The 7,458-nt window shown below is 44.0% G+C and overlaps 1 protein-coding gene across 2 annotated transcripts in view; it reads left to right on the top strand.

The window, feature by feature from the left end:
* The window catches only part of LCLAT1 (lysocardiolipin acyltransferase 1), a 190,526-nt gene continuing 183,332 nt past the window's right edge, over positions 265-7,458 (top strand). For both annotated transcript variants that reach the window (XM_018055478.1, XM_018055477.1), the window contains exon 1: positions 265-414. The gene's annotated coding sequence lies outside the window, so the exon portion shown is untranslated. The remainder of the gene's footprint in view (positions 415-7,458) is intronic.

Below are 7,458 nucleotides of genomic sequence, written 5' to 3'. Positions count from 1 at the left end.
CTGAAACTCTAGGGGTTAGAGGGAAAATGACCTTCAGATTTCCTATTTCTTATTGCTACTCGCCCCTACACCCCCTCGCTCTCAGTCCCTCTTCTGGAGGCCAGATGGAGAAATGAAGGTGGTCCCTTTAAGGGAGCCCTCAGTGTCTGGCCTCGGGAAGCCCCAGGCCGGGAGCAGGGGCGGGGCTCCGGGGACCCGGGCTTCCCACGCAGCCGGGGACGCCGCTGCGTCATGGCGCTCACAGCCAATCAGGATGAAGCCTGTCTGGACGCATTACTAGGGCGACGGGCCCGACGCCTCCTGCTTCGGGATGAATTAGCGGCGGGTTCTGCACCCAGGTTGTGACCTCCACGGATTCTGCAGCTCACCCACGCTCTCTCCACTGCGTCGCGCGTAGTCCTCTGCTGGCCACAGGTAAGAAGCTGGAGCCGTCAGGTGGGGGTTCCGGCGCCGGGAAAATGGCGGCGGCGGTCGGGGGATCCCGGGTTGGCGGAGGGGGAGCAGTCCCATGGCTCTTTCCTGGACCGCGGGCCTCCCCGGGATGCGACCGCCTGTAACGGTCACTTGACGGGGAATTGGGGTCCGGATGCGGGTGGCTGTGCCACCGGCTCAGGTGAGAGGAGGCGTGGGGAAGCGATTCCCGGAGGCTGGCGGAGGCGTCGAGGGCCACAGAGCCGCTCGGCCGGCTCGATGGGCCGCTTTGCTCGGTGTTTACAGAAAGCGCACCAACACGTCCCTGCTACAGACCTGGGCGGGTCCAGGAGCTGCACCGTTGCGAACACAGTCCAGCCTTTCACTGTTAAATCGGATGTACAAAAGGTCCCAAGTGGCCGCCACGTGCGAGGCTTAGATGTGCACTGGAGAAGGCAGGGGCTGGAACTGGTTTATCTGTATTCTCCAGGCGCCTGCTTGTAGGTGACAGAGGGGCAGTGCCACGAAAGGAAGGGTAGGCCCCAACGAGGAGCTGATGTCAAGTCCGATCATTAAGGCGAGTGTCTGAGCTCCTGCTTCTCCATTGGAAGAGAAGAAGTAAAAAGTTTGGGCGCTTAGGTGTTGGGGAGACAGTCTTCCTCCTTGTACTTTCTGGGTTCAGGTGGGTTCCCCGGGGGCATTGCCCCTGCCTTCGAAGTTCTTTAGCTCTATTCCACGTGCACGTGGCTGCATGTACAATTGAGGATTTGTTGCCAAAATCTTGGCTCTCTGTACACCAAAGCCAAACAGAAATAGAGAGACAGAGTTATGGAACGGAAAGAAAGGGTAGCTTTATTACTTTGCCAGGAGGCAAAGCAGGAGCTCAGTACGCTAGCGCTAGCGGGAGAGGTTAGGTAGTCAGACAGCTGTTTGTGATAAGGATCAAGGCGGTGACAGTCTTGTATTTACATCTGAGAAGTTAGGGGTTGCTAACAAGATGAGGGGTATGTACAGGGTCTCAGCAGGTCAATCTCCTAATCTTGATGAGCCTCTCTGTTCCCTTTAATCTTTGCCTCAGGTGGTTACCCTTGCTGTTCCTCCTGCCCTTTGGAACTCAGAGAAGGTCATGGGAGGCCGGAATCTTGCCTACAAGGAATGGGGAACAAAAGAGGTCTCCATGCCCAGGAGCCCAACAGGGCCCTGCTCAGTATCAGACTGACATTCAGTTTAAGCTCAGGAATGTAACGTGAAAGTGAAGTCGCTCAGTCATGTCCGACTCTTTGCGACCCCATGGACTGCAGCCTTCCAGGCTCCTCCGTCCATGGGATTCTCCAGGCAAGAACACTGGAATGGGTTGCCATTTCCTTCTCCAGGGGATCTTCCCGACCCAGGGATCGAACCCAGGTCTCCTACAATGCAGGCAGACGCTTTAACCTCTGCACCACCAGGGAAGCCCTTATAGAAGGGCTGTAAGGTCTTAACAGAAATGAAATTTTGTCCATTTGTGTCAGTCCCTTATTTGAGCAAAGGCTTGTCATGATATATGAGGAAGCACAAATCAATAATTGAAGAAGGTTTTAAGTTTTTATTAAACTCTTCAAAAGAGTACTTTGCCAGATGACTTTTACAACATAATTTATGTTAGATGTTAAGATTTATTGCTTTGATGTATTTTTCTGGTTTCTGTTTATAGAAAAAAGGTAACATTGGTTCTTTCATTGAGCCTTGGTGGAACTGCCCAGCCAAGTCCTTGGGATATAAAGATTAATTGCTGATCCTGAGTGAGACAGAGAAGTTTGATTCACTAATGCAGGTGATAAGGACTCAACTATAGTTGGGGTGGGTACAGAGAGCCGCAGGAATGCATAGCAGATAACAGTCGCTCTACTGTGGTCCTGTCTTAGAAAGAAAGGGAGCTGATTGCAAAGTAAAGGGGGAAGGAGCTTTAGGCAAAGGAGAAGGCAGTGCCAAGTTAGGTTGGGTTAGTTTTTTTAAAAAACTGTCTTGATGAAAGTCCTTTTTGCAAAACTGTTGTATCTTTTGAGAATAAAAGAAAAAGATTCATTTAAATTTTTTTCCCGTTTTAAAAAAGTTCCTGTTGTACATTGCATGAAATGTACTTTCATGTGACAGAAAAGCAGGTTAAGTGCTTTTTGTTTTCTGTAGCAGTTTTGATTTAGTGGAGTACCTTGTTCTGTTATTAAGAGAGAGCACAGTGGCCCTTTTCACTTGGTATTTTTGGATTGCCTGCTGTGAATCAGGCACTGTGAAAATGAGGTGTCTTTCTTGTTCTAATTTGAGCGAATGATGGTCCCTTTCTTCCCCCCAGGTGCTTAGTCAGGCTGTTGCTGAGGACCAAGGGTAAACAATGGGGAAAAACCCAAAAGAGACTTTCTTCCACACTGCATCTGTGGAGATTTGGTGTTGGGCTGGAGTTAGGTACAGTTTCTATTTCCTTCTCTGCCACTGAAAGTATCTTAGGGAAATCATTGTTTCCTTATTACCTTATCTTTGACATGGACAAAGCATTTCTCCTCCAAGCAATCTCACTGTTGTTGTGAGGAGAAAACAAAAGTATAGGTAAAAGGTCTTTAAAAAGTTAAAAGCACTGTGATGCCAGTTGGCATTATAGACACTGTTCCAGGAGCCTTATACAGGCTCACTCACCCAGCAGCATTGTGAAGTGAGAACTTTATCATCTTTGTTTTACCGATGAGGAAGCTGAGACACGTTGAACTTTTAAGTTATTTTCCCCAAGTTGTGCTACTATGTCATGGTGCCAGGCTGTGTTCTTAGCCACTGGGCATACTATCTTCTGTAACATGCGATGTTAATGTGTTAGGGGGATATATATGAACAGGCTTTCAATGAAGTAATTTTGTGTGTGGTCTTTTAGTTGTATAAGTAATGACCGTGACTCATTCCATTGGCATCCAATAGTGATTTATATAGTGATGACTACAGTTACTTTGGTTAAGTGATATAGTCATCCCACCTTTAATGTCCATTATTTTTAAAAGTATTTTAAAACAGGGTTGTTACTGACTTCCGAGAGGAAGCACAAATCAATAATTGAAGAAGGTTTTAGTTTTCATTAAACTCTTCAAAAGAATACTTTGCCAGATGACTTTTACAACATAATTTGTGTTAGGTGTTAAGATTCATTGCTTTGATGTATTTTGCTAGTCTCTGTTTATTAGAAAAAGGTAACACGAGTAAAAGTGGCTGGGACATTCATTCTTTCATTGAGCCTTCATGGAACTGCCCTGCCAAGCCCTTGAGATGTAAAGATTAATTGCTGATCCTGAGTGAGACAAAGGAGTTTAATTCACTAATGCAGGTGGTAAGGACTCAAGTATAGTTGGGGTGGGTACGAAGAGCTGCAGAAACGCATAGCAGGTAACAGTCGCTTCTGCTGTGGTCCTGTGCAAGAAAGAAAGGGAGCTGATTGCAAGGTAAAGGGGGAAGGAGCTTTAGGCAAAGGAGGAGGCAATGTCAGATTGGTTGAGAGGGCATGAGTGCCCAGTAGTTAGGCCAGAGTTTTGCAAAAGTTGGTGAGAAAGAAGCCAGGAAAGGTCAGGGCCAGATTATGAATTCTCAGTTGAGAGAGTGATTTTATCCTGTGGGCAGTGGGACCTATAGAAGGATGAGTAACATGACCAACTTTGTGCTCTGTAACGGGAACTTTGGTGATGGCAGGGTCAAAGACAGAATGTAAGGAAGAAACCAGTTAAGGGCAGGTTCCATACTCCAGACCAGAGACGGTGAGGGAGTGAGGCAGGGCATTCACTGTGACAGCAAAGTTCAGAGTCCACCACACACATTTTGAAGGCAGAATGGAAGATGGCTGGGTGTGAAGAATAGTGGGGTGGGGAGGGGAGCACCTGCTGAGGGAGTGAAGGTAAGACTAAGGTGTTATATTTGGGGTGTTTTGGTAACCATATGGTTAGAGATCAGAAATACTGTTAAAAATTTTAAGGAAAAGGATGGAGCAAGGTGTTCTTTGTTACTGGGTTTTGGGAAACCTGTAAACCCTCTGAGGTGCTGGGTTACGTAAAGTGTAACAGAAGCTTCTAGGCTTCTGATTGCTGAGACTATAGAACTTTTAATTATATCCTTGAAGACAGTAGGGACTAATGTAAAGTGACCCATTGAAGGAAAGCCACTCAGAGGGAATGGGAAGACCGGGTGGTTGAAGTAAAATATTAGAATAACAAGTGTTACAGGGTGTTCCCCCCTGCCTTTGTTAACATTATGTTTTAATATATTTTTACAGAAGTCGTATTATGAATGTAGTCACAAATGAATTCTTTAGTTGTAAACTGACCACTGCTCAAATTTCCATAATACTAGAGTTGTCTTATCACCAACAACATAACATGAATGCATTTGAAATCAACCACATGATGAAATTGTAAACCTTGCAGAGATGCAGGAATTCATGAATTCAGAGCAAGGCCAGGAACTGTTCAAACCATAAGCAGAAATCAAAGGACTACTGAGTAGAGTAGGCATAGGTTTCTTTAAAAAGAGTTAAGGCAATGAGTGTAACAATGATTGACAAATTTGACTTCAGACTTTGTTAAAATTGAGAATTTTTCTCCATCTAAAGATAATATTAAGAGAATGAAGGGCAAAATACAGATTGGAAGAAGAAAATGGCAATTCGTCCTGCAGATGTATGTATATTATGTAAACTTAGTAAGAAAAAACTTTTATTTTAAAAAGTACAACAGTTTTGAATAGGATCTCTGTATGGCCAGTATGCATATAGAGAAGTGTTCAAAAATCAGTCAATGGAGAAATGCAAATTAATTAATACAATAATGAGAAAACAACAGTGAGATACTACTGTCTGCCTTCTGGAATGGCTAAAATGAAAGAGTGTCAGTGACTTTCTTAGCAAGGATGTGGAGCCACAGGATCTCTTAAATGTTTTGGTAGGAATGTAAAATGGTACAGTCATCTTGGAAAACTGGCTGTATCTAATCCTACCCTTGACCCATCATTTTCATTCTTAAGTATATACCCAAGGGAAATAGATGTATATTCTACCCCTCCCCCCAAAAGTAAAAGGATGTTCATAGCACCTTTATTCATGATAACCAAAAATTAGGTGAAACCCAACTGGACATTGGCAATAGAATGGATGAATAAGTTGTGGTTTATTTATATAATGAAAACTTAAAGAAGCAATAAAAGAGAAGGAACTACTGCTGATGTACACATCAACATTGATGGATCTCACGGACTTAATGAGCCAGATAATTCATTGAATGCTATGTGACGCCATTCAAATGAAGTTCACAAACAGGTAACAGCTGTTTCCAGGTCAGAATAGTGGTTCCTCCAAGGGGTGGTGTTGGTAATGACTAGAAGAGGCATGAAAGAACCTTCTGGGATGTTGGAAATGGTCTGTATCCTGAGATGGCATGGGTGTATGTATATGAAAATTTCAAGTTGCATACCTAAGATTTGTACAATTTCTCTTATACTTTAATTTAAAAAGAGGCGCTAGTGAGAATTTGGCAGTGTTAGACTGGTTAACTTTTGATGAGGAAAACCAGCAGGAATGACAGTGAGAAAGGTGCTTTAAAGGAATATGAAAGGAGTATGAGAGGCTCCAGGGAAATGATGAAATCAGGATTTTTTTATTTTTTATTTTGCAAAAATGTCTTTTATATGATTGTCTTGTAAAAGGCAAATGTGAAATTAAGGCTGTTAGGTTGTTTTACAGTTTGGTCTCAAAGTTATGTTCCAAACGCTGTACCAATTGATTAGTTCCTTGTCCTAAGAATTAGTGCATAGTTTCAAGTGTAACCTAGGTTTTGGTAAATACAAGATATGTTATGGGAAATAAATTGATGTGCATTTTGTTTAGTTTTGAGGGGAAAAATTCTAATCAAATCTCTTTTTCATCAATATGCAATGTGGTCCCTGTTTAAGAGAAGTCACTGTGTGGCTTTTCCGCATCCCTGCTGATTACTCTTGGAGAATGAGCCCTGAGTTGTGATTCCTTTGGCTGCAGCGTCTTGAATGTAGTGATGGAGCTTTGGTGAGCTACCTGTTGCAGCGAGGTAAAGCTCAAAAAAGGCCTTTGTGAACTACCATCGGATTTGACAGTGTTCATCACACCTCTCCCTGGTGGTGGTGGTGGTTTAGAAGCTAAGCCGTGTTCGGCCTTTGCCACCTCATGGAGTATAGCCTGCCAGGCTCCTCTGTCCATGGGATTCTCCAGACAAGAACACTGGAGTGGATTGCCATTTCCTTCTCCAGGGGATCTTCCCAGCCCAGGGATCGAACCAGGATCTCCTGTACTGCCGACTGAGCTACACCTCTCCCTAGGTCTCTCTAACTGACAGTGGGGACGAGGGGTGGGTGGAGCCTACTGTGATGACCTGGGAGGCAGAAGCCTGAGGGGCAGCCACCAGTGGGAGCTGACTGGAAATGATTAACCACATCATCAGCTATAACTCTGTTACAGTTGAGGTTTCTGCACACATAACAGTGCTCACTTCCTCCCAGGAAGGAGATTACTATTCTAGGGATGATAAGGAGCACTTATGCTATCCTTAGTTTTCCATCTCAATTAGAGATCACCTTTTTATGTTTGTAAGTGAAAGTTAACACCCTCCGGAGACCTTGTGGAGCAGGGACATAGCTTATTTCTGTGGTGAACTAGAGTCTACTGGTGTCACAAAGCAAATGATGGATAAGAGACAGGAATAAAGATGCAGTGAGGGAAGAGATGTGAGTGGTGGCAGCCATCCGTAGGCTCTATGTGGCCAGTAATGTGGACTGAAAGATTGTTGTTTTTTTTTCTTAACTCTGACAGTGATTCTTTCCACACATGAATGTTAAGTATCTTGGGGAAAACATCTTTGTCTGGGTTATCATTTCTGTCTTCCTTTTCAAATATGAATACGTTTATTAGATTTATTTTTAAAATTATGTAGCCTTTAAATAATAATTTGCCTTTTGAGAAGAAGAATGGAGAAGAATGATGGTAACCAGGAGTGACTTGAATCCCAAAATGTTTATTTGTTT

The sequence above is a fragment of the Capra hircus genome, chromosome 11 (genome assembly GCF_001704415.2).
Source record: "Capra hircus breed San Clemente chromosome 11, ASM170441v1, whole genome shotgun sequence".
NCBI lineage: Eukaryota > Metazoa > Chordata > Mammalia > Artiodactyla > Bovidae > Capra > Capra hircus.
Note: the sequence above shows the minus strand (reverse complement) of the source record. Positions and strands in the feature narration are given on the sequence as shown.